Raw genomic sequence first — 26197 nt, 5'->3', positions numbered from 1 at the left:
GGGCTTTTAATCACTGACATTTCAAAGCTCCTTACAATGGAAGTATCATAACCTCCATATACCAAAGGAGAAATCGAGGCACAAAGCTATTCAGCAGATGTAAAAAGCATCCAGGTCTCCCAGGAATTCCCACCAGTGCTTTGCTAACTACCTTCACTGTGGACCTTAACCTGTGTCTTGCTGTTATTCCCCCTTTCTCTCTTCAGTCTAGGGAGGTACTGGGGACAAGGCAGCGATGTTGTATCTGCTTCATCAGTGTCATTAAAACATATAGCAGACATAACTTTGTAAAACAACAGTATTTTTTTTAATTCCTAATATGAGTTTACCTTAGAGCTCTGGAGAAATAATTGATTAAGTTTCAATTTATACTCAGAATAATAACTGACATGGTAGTAAATGTGTTCATTGATATCTAATTTGCTGTGGCTAATTTCCTCGATGCCAGCTAAATGCCTGGGCATTTCTTATTGCCTTAATGTATTATCTAAATCTTGTTGCGCATTTGTTCGGTGCTTGTGTAACGATGACTTAATTACATGGCAACGGAGTTTATACCCTGGTATGGCAGGATTGCTCCTCAGACAGTTTCCTCAGATAAACAGTAGATAATTGCCATGTTCCTGCTTTAATTAATGTAAATTACAGGATTATTTGAATAATCTTGAGTCCAGCTTTGGTAAGGCGCAAATCACTTCTCAAGTCCTGCTGAGCTCCCGCAGTGCCCGCTGAAGTCAGTGCTGTCCGTCAGCGCAGGCTTTCCTCCAGCTGTACGGCAATTAGGACTTTTGCCTATGAAACCCTGTCCTGCGGTGTGATGGAGTGGCACGTACCTAACGCCACTTAAACTTGTGCTCATCATGGCAGGCATTGCCTATCACACGCCTCGGAGAAGGACGTGCAACATGTTCTTGCGCTGTGTGACCTACTTAAAGCAAGTGGGAGTCAATAGCTATTAACTTCTCTCTGTTCTGTCAGTCAATACTTTGTCCTTAAAGCAGTTGTTTTCCTCTCCCTGCCGCACAGTTCATGATCACAGGGAAAAAGGAACTTTCCTCACGTCCATCCCCCAGCGCTGTTTCCCATTAATAGAGTCAAGTGAGGGCTGATTTCCAAACCTTGAGCCAAGAGAGACTGGTGCCGGGGGGGGCACCGCAGCTCTCTCCGTGCTCTCGCCTGCTGGGTGAACAACTCTGACTTTCACGTGTTTATCTCCTCTTCTCCCAGGGCACTGGGCAGGGGGGTGCAGACAGCATGTCAGGATTGAGCCTATAGGTGTGCCGTACAGCCTGCAAGCACCGAGAGGGACAGAAAGGGCCGCTGTGCAGCGCGATTCCTGAAACAACGGAGGGAACACACGTGTGGAACTGGAGATGCTAGGAAAAAAAAGGAGTGATCCTTCAAGGTACTTAAATAATGTTTCATGACTCGAGTGAAATGCTCTCGTTAGGCCCTCTGGAGGAGAATTTGACATTTTCTGTGCCACCTGCAAGATTAAAAGAAAATGCTGTTGGCTTCTGCATTGTCTCCTGAAAAGCACAGGGGCTGACAGAAATGTAATTAAATTACCTGCAGCATTCATCTGTTGTCATAGCAGCCCTTGCAATAAGTATAAGAATAATTTCATCTACAGCTTAGCTTGATGCAGCTTTGCCTAAACCAGCCAGAAAGCAATTTTCTATCCCGTATCTGGCAGAGAGAGAGTTCAAGGGTTCTCATTTCAGTTTCACCAACAGTGGTCTACAACAGGGTAAAACGGCAGATTATGCCTTTGCTGGGTTCCTCCAACATCAGACAGCACCCATTACCTGTGGGTGATCCCGTGTAATTCAGGAGGTCAGATCAGACGATTATATTTTCTTCTAGCCTTAAAAATCCCAGAATCGCTGCATCAACATATATGCAGATAATAAAAGCAGAGTGCAGCGTTTTTCCCATCTTGACCAAGTTCCCCAGAACGCTGTGGCTGTGCTGTAAGAGCATGCCTTATGTTTTGCTAGAGCTAGGCCTGGGTTTGGATGTGTGGAGCACAGTGTGGACACAGCAGTTCTGGCACTGATGGAGAGCACAACAGAGTGAGCGGAATTTGGTTTTGTTGTCTTTTTTTTTTTTTTTTTTTAACTTACCAAGTAGTATTTTTTCAAGCTGAAATGTTATTGATGGACCCAGGTGGCTCAAAGCATCTCGTGACTATCCTTTGGTAAATGTGGAATGAGCTCCCTGGCGCAGCTCAGTATCCCGTAGGTAACTGGTACCTCTCACTGTGCTTGGCAGAAAACCCTAACTGCTGCTGAAAACTGAGACCTGGAAAAGGATGGAATGTCACTGTTATTTCCGGTCTGACACAGAAATGAGGTTGGTTGTGAAGGAGTAAAATAAAGGCAGAAGTTTAAAGATCTAACAGTAAATATGCTGAAGGTCATGGGACATAATAAACTCAACTCAACAATTTAATTCAACACAAAGAATGCATCTGTATGCACTGAATAGTAGGTAAGAATTTGACATGACGAGATGGGAAGGCTTTGTTATCCTCATGTCTTGCCGGGATTTGCTTCAATTATGCCAAAGAATGTTACTTCATTCTTGCCCTAATAACACTGTAGAGGAAATTAAATTACTCATATATAACAAAAGTGAACTGATTTTGACATCTCTTCTGGGCAAACCTCCTGCTGTATTAGCTCCTGAGCACATTCTCCCTCACTTAAGGTCTCATGCATATGTATGATTATCACTCATAGTAAATATAAGCACTTTGTGAGAACGCAAATTAACTGCAGGATGTAATGGAGGTCGCCAAGGGTATTTTTTATTGTTGACTGGCACATGAAATCTACAGTACGGGTGCAATAATGAATGAGGCATGTGAGAAATAATCCCATCAAAGGGTGCTCTGACATCAGGAACCACAACAGCAAACCTGATGTCACTGGAACCTTGAGCTGCTTTTATTGTGCATAAATTTTATTTAATTGTAAAAGGAGCTTTGGTTTAGCTTGAAAATGTTCTTTATAAACTCATCGATTGGTGAAAACTGTTAAAGGCTGTAGAGCTAAAAAAGAATTATTTTTATTTTTTAAGGCCAAGAGACCTTAGCCTTTCGTTTTAGCTAGATTAATAACGGTGGGTTGTCTCTGATGCGATGGCTCTTTCTTAACGTTTGATTGCTTTTTCATTACATTAGCTAGGTTTTGGAAAGTTTTTATAGTAAATCTAGCCTCCAGCAGTAAACCTCATAACCTTGAAACTAACGTTGAACCCCGCATGGCACAGACTGTTGCCTCAGTGATCTGCTCTTGCAGGCTTTCAGTAGGAGGAAGCTAACTCGCTCCAGACAACGCAGCATTTAAAACAATGGAGCTTTATTTTTAAAACCCATCACTTTTCCCAGCCCGTTCCCAATGCAGGTCTCAACCTTTGTTCTTTCCAGAAAACTGCCTCTTATTTGACCTTTAATTCGGCCACAGCCCAGCAGCTCGGTGAGAGCTGGTTTTGAGGTGGATGTTGCTGCAGTGTTTTCTTTCTTGAGCCTCAGGTTCTTCCTGTGAAGGGGGGATGGACTTTCAGGGGCGTTGCGATGCTTTTTGCTTTAATCTCGGTGAAAGAACCAAGAAAGGCTGTGAGGAGAGCAGGGGCTGGTAATTAGCAGGGGGGTAGGGAACAGCTCTGCCTGCCTTTTCCCAAGGATCACAGCTCTGCTGTTGCTGGGAGCAGGAGACAAGTCCTCTTTGGCCCATGATGGATCTCCCTGCACAGAGAGCTACGCTGCCGTATCCGAGGCGTGTCATCATTATAAAGGAATGGATCAAAGAAAAGCAGGCAGCATATATATTGCAGGCATGGGAGGGGGAAGAGGAGGAAGGGAGTTGAACTTCCATTGGAAATGGCAATGTCCTCTCCATCCATGATAGAGTAGATGAGAAAAACGGGAGAAAAATGGAGACAGATGTCCCTAGGTTAACTGTAACCTCACTTTGCTGCGTTCAGCATCGTCCCTGCAAAGCACACGCAGGCCAGCTGCCCTGAGGTGGCAGAGAGTGACTGTCAAGGCGCCGTGTGTGGAGCCTGCAAGCGGGTCAGCCTGCTGCACCCCGGCCGCCACACATCCGGGGCTAAACCCTTCTGATGCAGCTTACAAAGAGTAACTCAAATGCCAAGCATTCTAGAAGACGTTTACAAAATAAATGAAATATAGAAACTAATAGAGAATGAAATTTCTGCTCATTTTACCCCTCATCTTTCTTGTTTCTAAAGCAAAACGAGTCTGGCACGCAGCTGATGGGAAACACAGTGTTTTAATGACACTTATAGCATCCCAGAGGACCATTCAAAGCAACAAAAAAACCTGGTGATGTCCTTTAAGACGGCAGATGGTTTCTTCAAGGTGAATAATTTTATTGTTTATTGCCTGCTCTGTATACTGCAAGGAATGACATTTAAGAAACTGCTCAAAGATGTTTTTTCAAAGCACAAATAAAACATTGAGGAGCCAAGTTATCTATACCAGTGACTGTGTCATCACCAGAGCCTGCAGTCTGGCTTAGAGGCAAGTACGGATTTGGGACAGTGAAGTTGCAGAAAACATGGAATAGAGGTCAGGTTTGTGTTTCTACCAACTTCACCATCTTTGCGATGACCTCCTGAAGGGATTCAAAATCTGGGGAGGAGGGGAAAGAGAACCACCCCCACCCCCCAGCCTGAAATCTGTATTTCAGCAGCGGTGTCGGGCACTTTGGTGCCGCTGCCCGTGCTGCAGCCACAGCAGTAGTTTGACCGTGATGGCATGCAGCTTAGCTGAACCAGCGTGCTAGAAGGCTAAAAGCACAGGAAATACCAAACATAAGGTCTCTGGCAAGGAGGTAGTGGCTTCGCTGTGTTTCATGGCTGAGGGTTTTGTGACAATGCGTTTGTTAACAGAGGGACGGTGCTGACTTTGTCTGCTACAGTGGCCTCTGCTGGGACGCGTGCAATGGGGTGGGATGCTTCTTCCCAGCTGCTGGAATGTGGCGGCGTCCTCCAAAATGGAGCCAGGTAAGGCCTTCACCTGCGTTTAGATGGAAATGGGGCCTGAGATTCAGGTAATGATAAAAAAAGCACCAAATGTTCAGTGACAAATCTTGGAACCAGAATGTTTTTATATGACATATGAATATACAGCTTGTGAGAAAAAAATGCTGTTATAAAAGCAGTCAATCTTAAGACGCTTTGATTTATGTGGCTTTTTCATTTTTATCAGGAGAATGAGATATCATTCAAAAGCTTTCCTTTTCCAAGATACTTCAAAGTTTCCAGACCTGGCCAAAAAAAAATAGTATAGACTGCAGTAACACCTGGAAACTGCCCTTAAATCTCCTGTAAGCTTCTGTTCAAAATTTCACCAGTACTGAAGAATTTAATGCATTCATATTTGGCCAAATCTTCCACTTCATTTTCAGGGTTGGTTTGTTTTTTTTGTTTCATTTTTCCTCTTCATATTTATATTCCCCCTTCAATTCCTGTCCCATCAGGTATGTGTCTCTTCTCCAGGGAAGTATTAACTCCAAATAGAAATTCAAGTGTGACCTTTTCCACAGGTAAAAAACCTTACTGCTCACTAGTGCAAATTGTTTTGAGCCTGTACCTCCCCGATGCTCTGTCCACAGCACTCTGCTGCCAACAGCTTTGACCATTTTGTTCTGATTCTGCCATCAGATTTGAAGCCTGTAAAGCAGGCGTGTGCTTTTGCTGGGGGGGAAAAAACCAACTCACTCTCTGAAGGTAGAAGAAAGAAAATATCTGTTTATAACTTTTTTGTTTGGCTTTAGTTGATTTTTTTCTTTTTGTTCCCTTGGTTTTTTTCAGATTTTCTTCTGGAAGGATAGCGAAAAGGTCACAGCAGAATGACAGGAGAAAGGTGCCCATAGATCAGCCATACAAGCTGCTTTCAAAGCCACTTTTTGGCACAAAAAGATAAAACATAATCAAAGACAGCAACTTTTTTTCCTTTTACCTGAAAGCCATGTAAAATTTCAGCCTCGAGAAGGATGGAGGGAGACAGCCTCTTCGACCAGGCAAAGCATCACTCACCAGCTGCAGCTCAGGCGCCACGTGGCTCCAGACCCCTCACCTGGGCAGAGTGAGTGTATGATTTGTTACGTTTGGAGATTACGGGTTTTGAAATGAAATCCCTCAGGGAGCCCATCCTACATGGGTGTCAGGGGCCACCACAAAAATCTAACCTTGCCTTTTTGTTTTTCTGATACAAAGATAGAGCTGCTCTTGGAGCATAAAGTCTGGGGCAAATTAATGGGCGTGTGCTGAGAGAAACCTGTGAGTTGCTAAATGAAAAAGCAGCACCAGGAAGGGAGAGAAAATGTGGGCTTTGGGGTTATTGCTTTCATTTTTACTGCTTATGCAGGAGGCCTGGAGTAGGGAGGGAGCAGCTGGAAATGAGTAAAGCAGAAGCCAGCCCTGTACAGCTTGCTAGTGAAAATTAGTTGGGGAAACACTCCCCGTTAAATCCAGTAAGCATACACACGAAATCTGAACTAGAAGTATCTCACCATAAGGGTTACGTGCAAATTAAACGACAGCGAAGAGAGGGACCTTTGTACTTCAAGTCAAGCAACATCACTGGGAATGGTCGCCTTCCCTTGGCACAGCCAGAGCCGGGATGGCTGGGGTACTGTCGCAAGGGTGGGCTTGGGGAGTGCTCCCTGCAGCGTGGGGCACGGCCACACCTGCCAAGACATAGTTCATGATGTGGTTGGCTGTTTTTTTCAGAATTGTAAATTTTGTGGCTTTAGCAGTGAGAAAGAAAGTAGCTGCAAACACTGTTTAGAAATACTAAAATGCCAAAGAGAGAAAAAACTCCTCCCGCATAGTAAGAAGCTGCTATAACTAGGACTTGTGCAATAATTAAGGATAAGACGACGTTAGTCTGAGTGCCTGACTGGTGTGATTTACCAGGCTGCAGAAGAAGTAGCCATGGAAGCTAGCAGAATCCCCCTGGCTTACAGGGGAATGGTGTGATGGTGCTCTCATCTCCCATCTGTCGCCCAAGTTTGGGGTCGTGGGCGTGGGAAGGCAGCAGCTTCCCTTTGTGGCTCACCTTTGAGATGTAAACGCTGGTCCTCAGCAAGCCTGCCAAGCCAGAGCTCCCATCACCGAGCACCTATAGCCTGGAAAAAGCACACATTGCCTTTACTTTCTTTAAACCATTAAAGCTTTTTTTAATTGTTTTACAACTCTTGTAGCATAAGAGTTTTAATACTGTGAGTAAAGACGTATGATTAGATAAGCAGTTTTAAAGCTCAGAGCGCCGATACATTACATTTATTAATTGTGCTTGTTCATTTATCTTTGTGCCTTATTTATTATGATACAGTCCTTGAAACCTTTGTAAAATTGATTCACAAAGAAAAGCTCATTACCTGGAAAAAAAAGTACATCATTCTCTTAATTAGTGCAGTTCATGTGACCCCGCATGGAGGGTTTGTGGTGCAGGGGTCCAGAGCCATCTGCATGCACCGAAGGCTGCAGGGCTGAGCCCCTCGGGAAGAAGCAGACCTGTCTTTTCTCCTCTGACAAGGGATCCTCTCAGAGAGGATCACAGGTATAACTGGATAATTTAAACTGGCAATTTAAACCATTAAATCTGAGTAGTTAAAATATTTTAGACCAGTTTCTAGTCTAAAAACACTAAAAAACCCATCCCACTAAAACAACCTAGTCTAAAGCAGAAGCATGGCCCTCTGCCTTTAAATGCGATGAATCTTAATGTCCTTCTGCCTGAAGGGGAGGGTGAGGGGTTGTGCTCTGTTTTGTTCCCCTGACTGAGAAGAGATCACACTGAACTGTAAAGAAGGACTGAGGTTTTACCCTTGTGTATACATTTTTTAAAGAAGTGGCAAATTAGAAGTAATGACTTGGGCAGTGTGTGTTTGCACTTTCAGCTGGCCATAATAAATCCTTACACTGAACTGCTGCAAGTATTAAATCACTGCAGAGAAGCTTGTCCTTGTTCTTCACTGCAGAGACAATAGGATTTTAATAAACAATGGCTTTGATTAGGTTCAGCAGAAAAGCCAAGGATAACTAAGTATTTGTACCTGTCAGGGATTCAGCAAGAAGCCTTGTAATTCACCTTGACTGCAAAAGCTCCTCCAAACGCACGTGAGACTTGCCCATAGGTTTTGGGTGTGGATGAGATGGGGTTCCTCGAGTACTCAACAGTACGTCTGTACTGCTGGAAACTTGCCTGCATAGTGACAAAGACTTTTTTGATTTTTTTTCCTAGTACATTGTAGAAAATACAGAAATATTAATATCCCACCCAAAGTTTGTGGTCTGTAAAAATAATGGCAGCCCGACATCAGTGCATTAAAGCAAAAGCAGTGTAAGTGATGCCCGTAATTCACAGCGTCACCCAGAGAGCTGTTACCCACCAGGGAGAGGCTGTTGGAGGACTGCAGGCTGGAGGACCTGCTGCCTGCTGACCTCAAGGACGCGGTTTGCTCTCACAACACAAACCCAGCAGGCCAGCTCATGCTAATGTCACGTAATGACCAAAAAATAAAAAGAGGTGGCAGATAGCACAGAAGACCTTACCCTGCTTAAAATGCAGCAATGTGGTCCTGGCCAGGGCTGCAGACTAGCACTGATCTGGTGCCCAGGAGCTGCTGCTGAAGCAGAAACGCCTCCTGACTTCTACAAATATGGCACTGCAGCTTTTCAGCACTATTAAAAATGGGACTATTTAGGCCAGCTCACACGGACTCGGTTTCAGGCTGGCTTCCCACTGGACTCTTAAGGTGGCAAAAGCCTCAAGCAGTTGATGTGAGTCAGGCTGCATCTTGCAAAATACTGGGCTTGTGGCAGCACAGGCTGGATCCAGGGCTATGAAGCCCTCTCCCAGCTGTGCGGGACAGTGCTGTCTGCAGCACCCGGTGCTCACAACGCACGGGTTTTCCTCCTACCTGGCCAGCCCCACAACGTCCCTCTGTAGCTCCGTGCAACTGTAGAAGTTAGCTGGTGATTGAAGCCATAGATGCCACGTGTTGCTGTATTCAAAGCCTCTGGCTGTCTGGTCCAGAGTCTGACTTCCAAGGCCTGTGTGCAGATGTGAGATACTGGAGTACACCATGTACAGCAGTGCCAGCCCCTTTTGAAAAAAAAAGAAATTTTGCCTTAAATACAATGGCTTGTAATGGCCTGGGTAGAGATTACGATGCTAATAAATGCTTATTATGATAAATGGAGTCATGTTCCTCAAAGAAGCAACAACTCATGGAAAAACAGCCAAGGAAAATGACACTTGGTGGGCTGAACCGGCTTGGTGACCAGTAATGATATATAGCCACAAAAACAGATCTGCAAAATTCACTTTGACTTAATTTTGAAGTCGCTTAATATTCTCATGATATCTGTAAAAGTTTCCAAGACAGATTTTACACTGCTTTAAACAAATTATTATTTATGTTCCAGCCACAGAGAAAAAGGGCTGGAGTATGTGGCCAGTACTTAAAATGAAAGAAATGCTCAAAATGAAAGCAGGCAAAGAAAACTGAGAGCTTTTGTTTCAGAATAATGACTGTCCCAATGGGATAATTAATTTCCCTTAGAGCAGCCTGCTATTTTTCAAAGATATTATACTTATGCAGATTTAACTGTATAAATATTATATTGTTGTAATTTCTCCAGTGTGATGCAGCTCTAATTACTCACTGCTCAGAGCATGAAAAGGAAATAAAAGATGAACAGCAAGTTAATGTTTATTTTAAAAACTAAGAAGAAAGGTAAGCTTTAAAAGAAGAAAAACAGACTATTGTGTATCAAACTGGGAGCACAGATACATTACATGGAAAGAGGAGCTCTGTAAGTCCAGTGGTCCCAGGAGGATGTTGCCAAAGGTGAGCTACAGCCTGGAAAGAGGCTTGAGGTTATTTACACCAGCTACGGCAGGATGAAAGCAGCACACCCTGAAATACACACCAAGTACACAAGCTAATGCACTGTGCTTCTCTCACCTGTTTCTTTGGATTTACCTTTAATCTGGCTATATACATCCGTTTTAACAAATCTCCAACACCAAGGCTGCCGTGGTGCCTGCGGGGCTGTTTGGCTTAAGGCTGCTGGACCAAGCGTGCTCCCAGGACAGCCTCCCTCAGGCACCCGGACAGCAAACCTGTGGCCACTGGCTGCGGCTGTCGCACCTCTGCTTTGTGCCTAGGGCTTAGCTGTACCCTTTAAGTAATCCAGTCATTTTCCTCAGACTACGAAAACCCTTTTCTGCCCCATTTTTCCTTGCCTTTCCAAGGCCTTATGCAATAAAGTGCTGAACACTGTCAGTACCTGCAGACATGTGAAGCTCCCGATTCCTCTGCAGGTGGGAGCAATAGTGCTCAGTGCAAATTCCTGAGAGCTGCAATGCAGCTGGTGAGCAGCTCAGATGTTGCCTCCTGCCAAAAGCATAAGCCCTAATGCATTGGTGTGTGGGCATGGAGCAGAGGGCAAAGCTCTGTATCATCTACGTGATGCTGGAGCCAGTTTGCCCCACTGGGCTTGCAGCACGTTGCTCGCACCCTGCAGCAAACCCCTGGAGTGGAAGGAGCAAATCCACCTGGTCTCACCCCCGAAAATGCCCTTGCCCATCACTGGAACAGGCCTGTGATGACCATGGTTCGAATCAGCTCTGAAGCTCCAGCCCACGAGTCAGTGCTGGCAGCTGCTGAGGCAGCAGTTGCAGAGGGTCACTGGAGCACGGCCATCGAGGTGCCACGGGACGCTGACAGGTTCCCGCTGTGATGGGAAGTCCCAGCTGTCTGACTGGCCAGACCCTGGAAATGAGTTGCACTTGGTGCCAGGATTTCCAGCCACAGTGCCGGCACCTACTGATCCTCAAACCACTGTTTGTGGAAATAGGTGTTTTTCTCTCAGCCACACAACCCTTAAAAATACTCTTGATGCCAGCGGAGCTTTGCCTCGGAACTTGCACACTTTTCCCCTCCCTGTCTTCTGGTGTCCTGCACTTAGCTCTTGGGTGCAGGCATCAAGGACGTTGGACTGAATGGTAACGGACCAGCAAGCTCTTCCACCTGCTAACCTCATTTCTGACCTGTCATTTCTACCCCTCCACCACCAAAAAGGAAGGTTAAATCGCTGCCCAGTTCCTTTGCTGCGTGTCTCACAGACCTGCCACCCACCATCACAAGCCCATGTTGCTTCCATCACCTGCCTGAACTTTAGATTCAAACTTCTCCAACTCCAAGAAGGAAAGGTTGCTTTGTCAAGAGCAAGCCTTTATCTGTAGGGAGCTGAAAGAGATTTTGTTAGGTATTTTAGGCACGATTGCAAGATTTAAGAGTTTGATTCAAAATGTTATTGTTTTCCATAAATAAGCCACAGCTGCCACATGACAGGAAAAAGCCTTTACCAGAAACATGAAAGCTGGTACCACACAAGCCTCCTTTCCCTCTTCCTTCCTCTAGCAGATATCTCATCTTTAGCAAAAATAATTCATTTTAATTAAGTTGAGGAATACCTTTAAACGGGGCATGAGAACTGAAGCTTATTCCTGATGTACAGGACTGGAACTTAACTTGTTCATCCATGCAACATAGCATGCAGCAGGAGGAGAACCTGTAAGAATACACAGATTTGACATTTAAAGCCACCAACGAGGCCATGTGGAAGTTAATCCCAGTGCAGGGTATCCCAGCCATACTGGGCACTGCAGCCCCCTCCAGCAGTCGCCAAATGATGCACCACATTGCCCAGCAGCGCTCAGTGGCCACTCAACTGTCACCAGTCACACAGCCCCACCGGGGCTACGCCAGGTCTGCTACTGCCCAGCTCAAGGGGTGATCACTTCGCTGTGACCACATCTCGTGTGTTCACGCCCATCGGCAGCACGCGGCCGGAGGAGGGGCACGCCGTTGTGTGCCAGCTGCCCTGAATTAGCTGCTGCCTCTCGGGCTCCACACGCACAGCCCGCGCCTGCCCCACAGCCTGCGCTCAGCTGGGTGCTCTCACCAGCCAGCAAACACCCAGTTATCGCCCAGCAATCTCTCCTAGCTCACCCCAGCCCTGCGACGGTGACCCTGCCAAGGCTGCACGCCCGCGAAAGGCAGGCTTCCCAGCGAACTGCTGCACAGAGCTTGTTGATTGAAGTGCCACAAATAGGTCAAGGACGTGGCCCCTGTACAAAGGCAGCTAACTAAATGTAAAAATCCAATAAAAATAATTATGCCACTTCAATATGCAGGTCCTGCTGTTCCCAAAGGCAATGGGATGTGAGTCAGTTGCTGTAGCTACCACAGTAATGGCAAAGAAACCCTGGCTAGCCAGGTATCATCGCCAGCTAGTCCTGCTCCGACCCACGCCGCAGCCGGCTCCCCCAGGCTGCTGTCTTGGCTCTGGCTTTATGGGTTGCGTGAAGACAAGCAGCACTTCTCTGGCCATTAACTTTTACCTTATTTCTGTATTGCTTTGCCTTCAGTACTATTTCATTCAGTGACTGGTGGCTTTGTTCTGGAGGTGCTGAGGGGTTCACTCTATGGAAGAACTGATCCCCCCCCCCCCCAGTATTGTGTTGCCCTCGCTTCTGTTAATCTCACTTACAAATGAGAAGTGAATGGAGCATTGCAGACCTGGACAGGGATCTGCAGAGCACCCAGCCCCAGCCTGCCTGGGGAGGGGGAGAAGGCAGCCATGGATTCTATCTGCTACACTGAGAGTCAATATGGAGAAAAAAGCTCATCAGTTGGGCTTTTGCCATTCATGGCATTACTGTACATAGCAAGCAATAAAAAAAAAACCCACACCAAAGTGGCAACTCCGCATCAAACAAAGATTCTCAAACCGAAGGGCTAAAAATGCCACAAATCAACGTCTGGCTTTCTAACACTGTACCCCGAGCTGTACTGAGTGAGGTGCTTAAGGGAAAGAGCAAAAGCCTCAGCCTGATGGCAAAGCCAGGGATGCAGCAGCAAGGAGTAGTGCTTTAAAGTGCCTCCTCAACGACCAAAGCAACATGCGCTGCAAACACGTCCTGCTCCTGCTTTCCAAATTCCAAGTTTGGGTGGATTGACACAAACTACTGCCCCAATTTCATTTTTTTTTGAAACAAACACAATTCTGTAAATGACCCTTTACTATTGTATAGCAAAGCTGACTTACCAGGCAGTAGTTGAGGTGTTGTGCAAAGCTGGCAGTACAGATGGTGCTCCAGATGTTCTGGCATTTAGTGTGGTCACTTGGATGCCTGTGAGCCAAGAATAGCTCCAGCACTCATCAGCAAGCTCGCAGGGAAGCAAAGGCTGCTTCTGCCCTGTCAGTTATTCAGAGCCTCAGACAAAATTTAAATAAATAAATAAATAAGCAAACACTTTCAAAAAGGAGACAAGTACAGAGGTTGCCTCTGGGCAAGGATGATGCTACAGAACGTTGGTGCACGTTGGCACAAATCGAAGGTCTTTGCCATTCCCTCCCGCCTTGCAGGCCGGCTCAGCCGTTTCCAGCTACAGGTTAGTGAGCTCGGGTACAGCACCGAGCTTGGGTACAGCACCAAGTCTGGCCAGCACAGCCCTGCTGGAGAGCACTGGCAGCCCATCTCGGCTGCGGGCTGCAGCCGCACGCCCACCCCAGCAGTGCCTGCACGTTCTGCCCAGCTGCATGTGTGCGCAGGGATCAGGGCTACATCGCTGGTGCTGCAGCACTCCATCAGCCCTCTTAAACGGCAGGCACACCTGTATGGATTTCTGGCTCCTGGCCAGATGCCGGCACTGCTGGCTGCACCCTTTGCCGTGTGACCCGCTCCTGCAGCACCCACGCTGCTGCCAGCACCCGCCCCCATCACAGCCCCCAGCCCGTCCCACACATTGGCCAAGAGCCTTGCCGTGCCGCCGGGTGCAGTGTGTGCTGGCGATGGCAGCGCCCATGGGTACGTACCCACCTCCCCATCGCCAAAGCCACCGTGGGTCTGGTGCTGTGGGAGGGAGGGTGCTGGTGCTGAGCTGGTACATCATTTGGGTACAACTGGGGACAACCGATGCCACAGCACTGGGACTGATGGGCTCACTCCTCAGACCTTCTCTCTGCCTCTTGCCTGTAATAAACATAAAATAAAGCTATGCTTGAGTTTTTAAGACTAATTAATACAAGTGTCCAATAAACAAGTAAATGCCTGAGCGGTTTGTATAAAACCTTCCCAGGCTTTCTGCTCCGCCTGGAAGCCGGAGGGACCCATAAATCAGCGGGGTGCTGAGGCTGCTGCGGCTGCAGGCACAGTGCCCCCAGGGCAGCCAGGCAGTGCCATGCCCCGTGCCCTGCTCCCAGGCTCAGCTGCCCCCCTCAGCCCCGGCTGGGGCTGCCCTGTGAACCCCCCCGGGCCAGGCGGGCGGTGGGGTAAGGTACTGCATTAAAAGCACATTTACGGTTCTCAAAATAAAGTACCTGAATTCTCCGGTTGTTCACTTTGCCATCGCAGTAATGCCACCAAATCCAGCTTGAGGGGAAAGAAACCCACCAACCACCCAACAAAACTAACCAGCCAGCCCAAAAACGGCAAAACAATACACACCCCCCCCAGGTTGTCTAGAAAAGCCTGGAAAGGTACAATTAGGTGCCAAGTATTCATGTTTACAGCAATTGTATCACGTGTAGGGCATGAAATCCAGCACATCCACAGCACGGACAAAAATTAAACAGCAAATTGAATGCCGTGATTCAATTCTCACTTAACAACGGCTGTAACAAGGGTAGGAAATGGAATTCCTTGACACAGTTGTCATGACAATACTCTTGAAAAATATCTGCCACAGGATAAACCCTCGCTGCCTCCACGTGACTACAGAGTGCCTGGGGCTGCTCGTCGTCCCCCATTAATGCAGCACTTTCCCTGTGATCGATTCCAGGACCGAACAATGACGCTCAGCTGCTGGATGCGAAGGCAGCAGATACCAATGGTTCCATTTACAATGCAGTTGCTATAATTAGTTTCTGAAACTAGCACTGCATTGGGAACTCCTCAAGCTGTATCATTATACATATAACGGGCTAATTGCAACGTGGTCACATTTTATTTCTTTTTTTATACACATTTTTCATTGCTAATGTGCTTATTAAATAGTGACAAGTACAAACGTTTATTGTCGAAAAATTAAATGCAAATGCTATTACCATGCTAACAAAAAAAAGCCACAGAAAACAACAAAAAACCAAACACATAACCAACCTACCATATAATTTTTTTGTTACCACTACTTCGGTGCTGGTCTTCAGAATTACACTTCTAGGATGAAAATGCAGCATGTTCCTTGGAATATGAACTGTGATTAGACAAAGACAATAGTTTTACCCTTATCCTTACAAGTTGCATCATACATAGTTAACAAGTATAAATTATATATTCTCTACAGTATTTAATTATATATAACATAAAAGGAAGGCAGGAGAAGAAAGAAATCTGCTGTCTCTGCTGTTCAGTGTCAGCTTTAGAGAAATTTAAGAGCTAACTGGGCAGCAAGGAAAAAAAAAAAAAAAGATACACGCTTTCATCCATGAGATGTCCTGCTAATTTACTTCCCCTCATTGACTCCATGACAAATATGTTTCTAATAGCTCTTCCAAAATAGTGATAAACTTTACTGGTGTGTGATTTAGCTAGCACTGGTACATTTATTTGTGAAAACAAATAAAGGGGGGGAAAGAGAGGAGAAAAGCAAACCAGAAACACGAGAAAGGGCCCCACTGGGTGATGGGTTTGCCCCAAGAAGAAGAGGAATGAGTCACCAAGAGCAGAGCTCGGCCCAGAGTGTAACAGGCACAGTATCCCCTTGAATCAGCGCTTCAAGGGCAAAATGAGGCAGAAAGCCTCGCTCAGTTCAGTTCTGCAATAGCAATTCCAGTTAATCTGAGACAAAGCAGTGGCTTTAACATAGAGATCCCCAAATCATGCTCAAAACAGTCCATTATCCTTCCCAGAAGATGCCCTCGCCCTGCCTGGCTCAGCCCAGGGGTCACCTTTCCCGCTGTACCCTCACCGAGCAAACACACAAATGGCTTTAGCAAAGGGCTGCATTTGCATTCCCACTCAAGCGGTGCGCAGGAGCCGGTCCCAGCGCAGCAGGCACACACACAGGGCTGGGAAGCTTGCCCTCACTGCCCTCACCCTGCTGCATGCACTGGTGGGCTCTGCCCTGCTGCGGGCTGCACGGAGCTTTAGGCAGAAGCCTTGGGTGATGGGGCCAGAATAAAGCACGGGCTGTCTGCATGGTGAAGCAGGATGCTCAAGAGACGTGACAGGGGCTGCGCTATGCAACCGCTGGATTAGTTGCAGAGATCAGTGTGTGCATGACAGACAGTTTCGGGCTGGCCTCAGGGCAGCAGCTGAACGGCCCATCTTCACCAGGAATCGCTCCCCTGGACAAACTCCTGTGTGCCCATCACCAGGGCTTTGGGGCTGCTCACCCCTGAATACAGCACTGGGGAGCAGGTACCACGCACCACAAGACAGGTCCAGCCCTTTTCGCTTTAGGGCTCGGTTCAGGCAGCTTTAGCGCCTAGCAGCAATCTGAAAACACCTTCCAACCGACCCTGCACTCACCGACACTCCCCATCGACTTTGTACTCACACACGAAGCTGGGAACCCAGCTGGCTCAGCCCCGCGGCAGGGAGGGGATGCTGGGGGGCAGAAGCACATCGCACCGCAGCTGGGTCCGGCCTGGTGACAAAAGCTGCCGCTGAATCGCCTTGGACAAGAGAGAGTTACCATCCGATTTTCACCATATAAAGTCAGCTAGAAGAAAAAAGTGCTTCTTTTTGCCACTGCTTTTGATGCTCCTTAGGGAAAGGCACGACCAGACCCTGTAAGTTAACCTGTCTCAGGCACTTATAGACAAGTACATTTTCTTCTAAAGCTAATGCCAAATTATTTTTTCTTCTAATAGTTGTAATTATTTTTAACACCAGATTTGTTTACGCTTCCTTCTCCCCCGTCAAATCTCTTTCCCAACCCCTTCGTCATGTCACAGTCATTTTTCCTCCCCCTCCGCCATGCCTTTCCAAAGGCCAGGGGCTGCTCTCTGGTGGTTGCAGTTACTTGCAGCACCAGCAGCCTTAGGAGCCAGGGTCCTCCTCACCTCACACCCCTCTGCTTGCTCGGCAGAAAGCAGCTCCGCAGCAGCCCTGCACGAACAGCTACAGTGCCTCTTCTAAACCAGTCCAGCGCAGTAAGGGGAGGGGGGTTAGAAACCCCACAGCCCCTATTTCCTGAGCTCCTTTGTGCAAGGAGGGTTTGATTCACTGTTACAGTCCTTAACATGGGGCGAACGGGGCACTGGCTGCTGGCCGCCGCCATCTCCTCCTCCTCTTGCACAGGAATAAACACTTCAGCTACAAGGAAGCAAGGGAGGAGCAATATTAACTGCTCCAGGTTTCCACCGACGTGCAAGAAGCGTGGATCCTAGAGCTGAGGGAACTCATGAGCAGTCTCTGCACATCACCCGGTTGCCCACACCTTCTGTAGAGGCTGGCAAAACCATCATTGTGTATCACTGGAAAAGGCATTGGCTCTCGCAGCGGCTCAACACCTTTCAGCACGGTGCCATTGCACACAGGCAGATGGATGTGTGGGTTACAGGTGCAGGTACACGGGAAGCTTTTGAAGGAGTCCCAGCAGGTGAATTACCATTTGCATGGGACTAGATTGAAGCAACTGTTGGACAAGACAAATTACATATTCAGGCAACAGGACACCGTGCTTTTTCTATCTCGAAACCTGGGGCACGTAATTCCTGCTTAAGCCAGACCCAGTCCCTGACAGCTCTCCAACAGTGTACTTTGAAGTTAAGAGCAGATATTTATCTCATACATATAAATACCTCAGATGCTCAAAAAATGTTCCATACAGTAAGCTGAAAGTTCAATATAAAAATTAAACCAGGACTTCAACAACAAAAAATCCCCTAAAAAACAATCTTGTGCTTTCCTCAGACAATCTGAAACAACCTAGAGGAAAAATTATACTGTCCAGAGGCACAGTGTCGGGTACTGCGAGGATGTTCTCATGGCTTGGCAATGCCCCATGTTTTTCTTGTTATAAATGAGTTGGCAAGACCTGCAATCAGAGAGCAAAGCCTTTGCTGCAGACCTAACCAGGATGGGGTTAACGTGGGAACGCTTTCCAAAGATAAGGAAAACCCACCAGGTTACAACTGTTCCTCCAAGAAGCCTCTGGTTGGGCTAAGCACAAATTACAAGATGTGTGAGGTGACTGAGGGGAGATGCTGGAGCAGGGTGGGAGGGCTGCAACCAAAAATCAAAGTGTCAGCTCAACAACACACACCAGGCAATAAGGGCAGCATCTCCGAGGCGGTGACCTGCAGGTGGGCTCCTGCTCCTCCTCCTCAAGGTCTGAAGGCTTCTTGTCAGCTTGGGGCAGGGAGGGGCTGCTCTCAACACGTCACCTTTAGTGAGCCCATTTCAAGGTCACCAGCATGGTGTTCAGACAGAGCACGAGCTGGCCCAACAGCACTCTTGGTATTAAAAGGACACAATCCATTAAACACACCTCTTGTTGTCCTCCCATCCTTGCCGGGGATGCGAGCTCACCTCTGGCAGCTCAGGGCATTAGTCATCAGCGTGGCATAATGTGACCTATGAGTCGGCGGCAGGGAAAGCGGGTACCTGCAAGCCTGCAATTTGGTAGCCATCAAAAGATGTGGATGGCTTGGCAGATCCAAAATTACAGTGCAAGTAGGAACTGAAGGTTTTACAGGGGAAATTATTATTGTCAGGGTTTTATGGAGAAAATAACCCCATAGAATGTATTTTAAGGTAGTAGTTTAGACAGGAGCATGATAACATCATAAACCATATGAAGAAAACTTGGGGCATTTAAAAACATCAGAGGAAAAACGAGAGTGAATTACTACTGTCTCGCCTTTCCTAGTTATTTGCTGTCTTAAATGATATGTGTGTGCCTGCGTGTGTATTTGTAAATATCTTTAATTCTTTTCAGATAGATTTTACAAATGGAAGAGCTCACAGTGTTGCTGTATTAAAGAGAAAAAATAAAAATCTGTGAGTGTTTACAAGCACTAGCCAGAGAGTATAAGTAACCGCATCGCTACAGAAGATGAAGGATGCTATCACAGAGCAGCCCCTCCATCTGGCTGCAGCCAGCAGGGCCAGCAAAGCTCCCTTTGAAAACCTCCCACCTCTCCTCCCTTGGATTTCAGAAGCCAACAGAGCCCTGCCTGAGCAGGCACATGCCCCCACGATAAGTAGGTTTGATTTGTTATGGGGATCTTCTCAGTGGGCCTTTATGCCTCAAAACCTGTGAGCGCTGCATCAGCACTGCCTCAAGGGCAAGGGGCAGGTGCCTGGGTACTGCTGAGGGCGTATGGCGAGGCCAGGAGGACACACCAGCGTGGTGCCCTGCTGCCTCTGCGCAGCAAACAAAGCACTGCAGGGTGCACGCAGGCACAGCCTCAATTCCACCCTAAAGCGCACTACCCAGTGCTGTCCCACACTGGGATGAGCCTTTGCTCTAACCCAGCACTGACCGCGTCTCCCTCCCAGACCAGCTTTCCTAGAAGGTGGAAGAGGCAGACAGCGCTAAGCAGGGCTGTAAGCCACTCATCCACATGCATTTCAGCAGGAAGGCAGTCCTGTGTTCCGCAGCGCTGAGGTGGGCTACGCTCCATGTCTGCCATTTATCAGAATTAAATGCCATAAACACGTGTCCTTCAGCCAGCCTGGGAGAGGGACTGAACCGTCAGCGTTTCCTGAGCCTCGTTAACCAGACACACCATGCCAAGGGCTTCTGAAGGAAAGCAGAAGGTCTCTAACTGCACGGAGAAAGGCAGAGGGAACCCACCTCATCTTTCTGAGGGAGGAGGCTGGAAGGTGGCAGAAGAGCCTATTTTGGGAGCTCAGCTCCCTGGCTCTGCATACTGGCACATCACCAAAAGCTCGTGTCTGACAAAAGAAGACATGAATGAAAAGTCTAAAACATATTTAAGCAACTTTCTAGGAAGGGTTTTCTCTCCCTTTCAAAAATACAATTAGGATCCAGCACTGTTTTGAGACTGATCCAACATTTTAACTGCAAATCACTAAGCGGGAAGGTGATGAATGGAAGTGTCTGGCTAACACAGAGAGAGACAAAGGGATTTCACCCTTCATTGAACTTTAGCACCTTCCCAAGGTTTCTCTCTCAAAGTTCAGCTTTGTAACTTCTGCTGAAGTTTTGGATTACCAAGTCTTGCTTCTCTGTGCAGGATATGAGGACAAGGCAGAGCCAGGCATCTCCCGAGCATGTGAAGAGCTGTCCCCCATGGGTGGGCTGGCTGTGTAGGATGCTCTGCCTGCATCCCGTCCTTCAGCCTATCTGTCCCTCAGCCTATCCAGCTGTGGGCAGCCAAACCTGCAGGGTACAAGGTGCCAGCCTGGGAGGGTGTCGTGGCTTAACCCCGGCTGGTAACTAAGCACCACGCAGCCACTTGCTCACTCCCCCTCACCCAGAGGGGCGGGAAGGAGAATCGGGAAGGAGTGTAAAACTTGAGGGTTGAGATAAGAACAATTTAGTAATTGAACCAAAATAAAACAAAACCACTAATAATAACAATAACAACAGTAATAATTAAAAGGAGGGAGAAGAGGGAAGGAATTAAATTCAAAGGGAAGGGAGAAAAGAAACCAGGTGATGCACAATACAACCTCTCACCCCTGCTGAGCGATGCCCAGCTGGTCCCCGAGCAGCGATCGGCGGCTCCCAGCCATCCCCCAGTTTATGTACCGAGCATGAGGCTCTGTGGTGTGCAATGTCCCTCTGGCTAGTTCGGGTCAGCTGTCCTGGCTGTGTCCCCTCCCGATTTCTTGTGCCCCTCCAGCTTTCCCACTGGCGGGGCCTGAGAAACTGAAAAGGCCTTGACTGAGCATAAACATCACCCAGCAACAACCAAAAACACCCCTGTGGTAGCAACACTGTTCTCACACCAAACCCAAAACACAGCACTGAACCGGCTACTGAGAAGAAAACAAACTCTGTCCCAGCTGAAACCAGGACAGCCGGCAAAGCTGGAAAAGCTGCAGAGGCTCCCAGGGCAGCTCACCACCCTCCTCCTCAGCCGCCCAGCAAGCCCACAGCTCGTGGGCTCAGCAAAGTGCCGCACGGCTTTTGTGGTGTGGCCCCTTTGGAACTGGGCAGCAAACCCAGCCAGCACCCCCTGGGCTGCCTGCGGCGCCCAAACAAACACAGCGCAGGCAACTGCCAACGCAGTGTGAGCACAGGCATCCCTAGGTGTCCGGGCAAAACAGTTTCTCCCCAGCAAACAGATTCCTAGGTGGTGTAAGCCAGCCTGGATGCTGATGTCAGTGGGGCCATGCCAATTTCTATCATTTAAAGATCTACTCCAGACTATTTAAAGAACAGGCAGGTCTCTGTCAGAGCAACTCCCAGCACATCTCCGTCAGCACAACACACCCTTTCCTAGGAAACTTGTCAGCCAGCAGTATGAGTTATTTCAATGGCTACATCACTTCAGCCAAAACCTCACCATCTGCTCTACCCTCTAATTACCAATGCAGAAAACATAATTCACAATCAAATCACATAAAAAAGGAAAGAAAATGAGCAATTAAAATGCACATTCTGCCAAGCAAATCAACCTTCTCTTCCCAGCCACACTGTACCCACTACTGCTGTTGCCTCTTACAGGCAGGGTCAGAATTAGTCCCAGACTACTGGAGACTTCAGCCCTGCTGCTTTCTCTGACAACAGCCCTCCAGGCTTGATCTCCTCATCTACCAGGGACTCTCTTCAGCTGGAGTGTGCTGTTTTATCTACTGATGACTTGCTAATCCTTGGGATAATTTTTTCCGAGGGAGCAACCTACCTTTCCAATGCACAGACGTATCTCCGTTATTTCCTGCTCCCTGCCTCTCTTCTGGGATACTCCTGGCTCACGAGTCAACAAAAACTTGAAGGTTTGGGGGGAACAAGCAAGGCCTGAGGGTGGTGCATTTGCCAGCAAACACCCCAGGCTGAATCCATCTTTGGTGCGACGTCATTGCACTTAGTGAAGTTACCATCTACTCTGTAACGTGCATATTGAAACATACATTAACGTTCAGGCATCATGTATACAATGTAAGTAACTCTAGCCTACAGGGACAATTCTTTGCACATTCAAAATTCAGGGCCTCCTTTGCTAACAACAGCTGATTTGGAAGGGCTGAAATCCAGCTCTAAGGCCAGAGTGAAGGAGGGTCCTTGGAGAGGGATGTTCTGCTGGGGAGAAACATTTGACCACTGTGCCTTACCCCCACGTACCTGACCCGTGAGTCCCTGGCTGGATCACACTGCTAAGTAATTTCATCTTTTTCTTTTAAAAGCCTGCTCCAGTAACCTTCCTCCCCTGCTTACCTTCAAAGCTGCTCCATGAGGTGCTCCTTGGCAAGGAGAGCGTGAGGCTTATATTCTTTCAGAAATGTTTTAGGGCTTCACAATAGTTTTACAATACCTTGCAGCAAAGTGGCAGGTGGGATTCTGGACTAATCGATACACTAAGCAGAGCCAAGCGCCGGATCACTGATCTGAACTGAAAGAATAAATGGTAAATCAAAAGAACACAAAAGTACCATCAGTTCTTCAAAGCAAGAAGTTCTGTAACTTGTTCTGCAAGTAGTTTGGTTCCCAGATTTGCAGGCCTGTACTGCGAGCTCAGCACAATAAAAGGAGGAAGCATTTGTCTTGCTGCACCAGATGCTGTGCCTGAGGAGGAACTGCAGTCCCCATCGCTGCTGTGGGTGATCACAACTGCAGCTCTTGCCCAGCTGAACACAGGCAGCCTGAGCCAAGCCTGGGGCTTGGGCAGCTCTCCCCAGCCCAGTTCCCAGCGCTGCGTTTGCCTCCCCTGGCCTGGGTCTGCCCTTCACAAACCAGAACCGTGTGATGTTACACGAGGGGTACTGGATGCATGCAGCAGCCCAAGGTCCCTGCAGCTGGCTGGTGGTGCATCACGTCAAAGGCAGCCGTGCAGCCTCCTCCCTCAGGAAGCAGCACTTGCCATCAGGCACGAAGCAGGCTTCTCTGGCGATCAGCAATGGGGCCGAGATGAGTCACAGCTCTCAAGTGGCCTCAGAACCATGACAAGGCCTCAACCAAAAGCCAAGGGTCACATCATCATTGCTGGCAGATGGGAGTGGTGGCCAGGAGGTTGATTGGGCCATTAGGCAGCTTGCCATTAAGGGACCAATGACCAGCTGCCTGGCTGTAAAACCTGTGATACGCCGCTCCATGTGTGGGAGACGAGGCAAAGGGGAGGCCAGCAGCCCCAGCGGTGGGCACCAGCTATCCTGGCTGCTCAGGAAGCGCATTGTGAGCCCCTACTCTTCTCTCCTTTACAGCTACAATCTTAAATCAGGACTTGCAGGGGCATCCTGCCGACCCAAGTAAACCAAAGAGTTCTCATCACGGAAGAAGGGACCTGCCCTTCCCATTTTCTTAACAGCCCCTGTTGTGTCAAGGCAATACCCATCACCTATTACCACACAAGTCTTTTTTTTTTTTTGCTACTCAGAGATTATAAAAGCCAAACAAAAGACATGCAACAAGTTATAAATTCAGAGGAGATCTCTTTACGTGCTAAACTACAGCTGAACTGTAGTAACGGTTGTTATACAGAAACAGCCATAAAGCTATAATGTGGATCAACACATTTTATCACAGCCATTCAACAAAATACTGAATCCATGCAGCTTAGCTCTTACCTTTCTACAGCTATGAAAGATTTACCATAGCTTCAGCTTAATCTAGAATTTTATTATGTAGTTATTTTAATCTCACTTTATTTTATCACTGCTTGGAGTCCTATTATCAAACTAAGATCGCGTTTGGATATAGCAGTAATGAATAATGTTGGAAACGGCTAAAACAGACAGAATCCTGCTCTGTTTTGCCACGCGGTAGAAAACCATCAAGCGAGCCTTTACAATGAATTATAGAGTGATAAAGGGGTAGCTCCTGCTGGGGGGCTGGGATGAGTGTTTACCTGGGTGCTGCCGGCTCCTCGATATCTAGTGCTTGAGCATCTCGTCCACCATCAGGCTGAAGGGCAGGAGAGACCACAAGACTCTTCTCTAGGCCCATGGTGGGATGCTGGGCACTGGCCTGATGTTCAGCTGCTCTCGCCCACGTTTGCTGAGGTGAAGCCCTTGTTTGGGCGGACGGACAGACCCGCGCCAGATGGTCCCTCTCCCCTCCTTGCCAGTCCCGCTGCAGGCAGGCTGGGACGCTCACCTGCAGACAGCTTGACAGGGCTCCCACAGACTGGCGGAGACACCTGGTGGGGATCTGACCCCGCAGGCCGGGGCCCGAGGTGTGCCCGGGCTGAAGGAGCCCCCAAGCACCGGCCGGACCCCGGGGCTGCGCCCCTGCCCGTGGGGGTCCTGCCGAGGCCTCCGGGGGAGTGCCCCCCCCCCCCCCCTCAGCCCGCGCCCCCAGCCCGCTCCCCCCGGCCCAGGCCCCTCAGCCCGCGCCCCCGGCCCCACGCGCCGCCCCTCACCTGCCGCCGCCGGGTTTCCGCACCAGCCGGGCCGGGCCGCGCCGGGCCCAGCGGCGTCAGGCCGGGCCTTGTGGGCACGAGGGCGAAAGGCTCCACCAGCGGGCAAAGCCACCGCCGGACGGGCTGTCACCGCCGCGGGCACACGCCGGCTCCCGGGCCACGGCCCGGCGGGCGCAGCGCTGGGGGGAGCAGCCGGCCCCGGCCCCACGGGCCAGCCCCAGGGCAAGGGCAGCGCCAGCCACGCCGCGAGTGTCCCGGGAGCCGTGCCGTGCGCCCAGGCCCCCCAGCCCCTGCAGCGCGTGCGGGGCGCTGCCCCCGCCGGCAGCCGCCCCCTGCCCCCAGCAGCCGCGGGCCGGGGCCTGGCCCTGCTGCCCCGCACCAGCAGCGGCACCATCCCGCGGGCCCCGAAGAGCGGATTCTATCGGGTTTCTCTCTTTTGTCTCTGCCCACATGCTCCAGTTCTCTTTTTAGAGATGCAAGCATAGCCCAGGGACAGGGCTAAGAAACTGCAGAAAAGCAATTCTTTTTATGCACAGACATTTCCTTCATAAACTACACCGAGATAGACTCTTGGCTTATTAATAGCAGTAAATCTCCAAGTCCAATAGACTTCAGTTAATGAATATTGATTACGATAGTGCTGGAGAAGGCTGGTGTCAGTCGAACCGAGATCCTGTAGCCCTCTTTGCCTGAGCTGTAAATTACCCGACAGCTCATTTGTTTTTCAAATCTAAGTAGTAGAAAACACAGGGGTTATGGCTGCATTGCAGTGTTCACTGTCTTAGGGCTGGGAAACCACCTTGATGCTAACAGCAGCTGGTCAGCGGGGCTAAGCGCTTTTACTGGGTTTTTTGTAAGCACTTGGAAGCCTGTAGACCTGGTCCCTTTGGAGCTACAACAGGATTTATCAGCTCCCTCAGTGTCCAGCTCCGGTACGCTGGGAGCAGCTTACATGCAAACCAAAGGGGCAGAGGGGGGCTCCCAGGTGGTTAAGACTTCCAAATACCCCCTTGAGATACCCAAATGTATGGTGTGAAAAGTGAGTTATTTTACACAAACAAGCTTAATTTCTTGGAGGACACCAGCCTGCAACCAAGCATACTTTTGTCCCACTGTGCTGGAAGAGGACAGACACTGACCCTGCCCCAGGACAGAGCTCCCCTTACCTGGGGCAGGCCTGCCCTGGCCCCTGGCTGCCATTTGCACTTTTCCATCCATTTACAGATGTAAATGTACACTTCCCTCCATTCCCCCATGAGCAGTTTAAAGTAAGAATCTAAGCTGATTAACACAAACAGCATGATCACCAGGACCTTTGACTCACAAGATAAAGTTCATCATGCTCTTGATGAGTGGCTCTGCCTTTTACCTTCAAGCTGGGATGACTTTTAAACGACTTTAAATGAACGAAAGCTCAGGAAAATAAACCAAGGGCAGTCCACTGCAACACAGGCAGACCTTATCTTCTGGCGGGGGAAGGAGCCGGTGATGGGTGGGGAGGCTGGGGGACTATGCCAGTGTTTTCATAAAACTATCTTTTATGCTCACTGAAATAACACAACAACAACAAAACCCCAGAATAGCTGTCTCCCCCCCTCCAAATCTGATAAAAATCAAATAATAACAGGAGTGACTTATGCGC

The 26197-nt window shown here is 48.5% G+C and overlaps 2 long non-coding RNA genes across 21 annotated transcripts in view; one reads left to right on the top strand and one right to left on the bottom strand.

Moving 5' to 3' along the window:
- Positions 1-7229, top strand: part of LOC114017555 (uncharacterized) — a 39062-nt gene extending 31833 nt beyond the window's left edge. The window contains exons 14-17 of the long non-coding RNA XR_008732090.1: positions 1228-1405; positions 2275-5034; positions 5511-5576; positions 5845-7229. This is a non-coding gene — a long non-coding RNA (uncharacterized LOC114017555). The remainder of the gene's footprint in view (positions 1-1227; positions 1406-2274; positions 5035-5510; positions 5577-5844) is intronic.
- On the bottom strand, positions 1351-24454 carry LOC129735999 (uncharacterized). 20 transcript variants are annotated; one of them, XR_008732080.1, is made up of 10 exons: positions 22416-24036; positions 15222-22086; positions 13162-14089; positions 11525-11622; positions 8961-9145; positions 8094-8242; positions 7094-7163; positions 5993-6109; positions 2127-2304; positions 1351-1486 (listed from the first exon to the last, which is right to left on the bottom strand). It is a non-coding gene; the product is annotated as an uncharacterized LOC129735999 (long non-coding RNA). The 20 variants fall into 20 exon arrangements; XR_008732076.1 differs by having other exon boundaries at positions 5993-7163; XR_008732064.1 differs by lacking the exons at positions 1351-1486; positions 2127-2304 and adding exons at positions 4280-5047; positions 24043-24454 and having other exon boundaries at positions 5993-7163; positions 22416-22590.
- Between the last annotated feature and the right edge of the window lie 1743 nt (positions 24455-26197).

The sequence above is a fragment of the Falco cherrug genome, chromosome 1 (genome assembly GCF_023634085.1).
Source record: "Falco cherrug isolate bFalChe1 chromosome 1, bFalChe1.pri, whole genome shotgun sequence".
Classification (NCBI taxonomy): domain Eukaryota; kingdom Metazoa; phylum Chordata; class Aves; order Falconiformes; family Falconidae; genus Falco; species Falco cherrug.
Note: the sequence above shows the minus strand (reverse complement) of the source record. Positions and strands in the feature narration are given on the sequence as shown.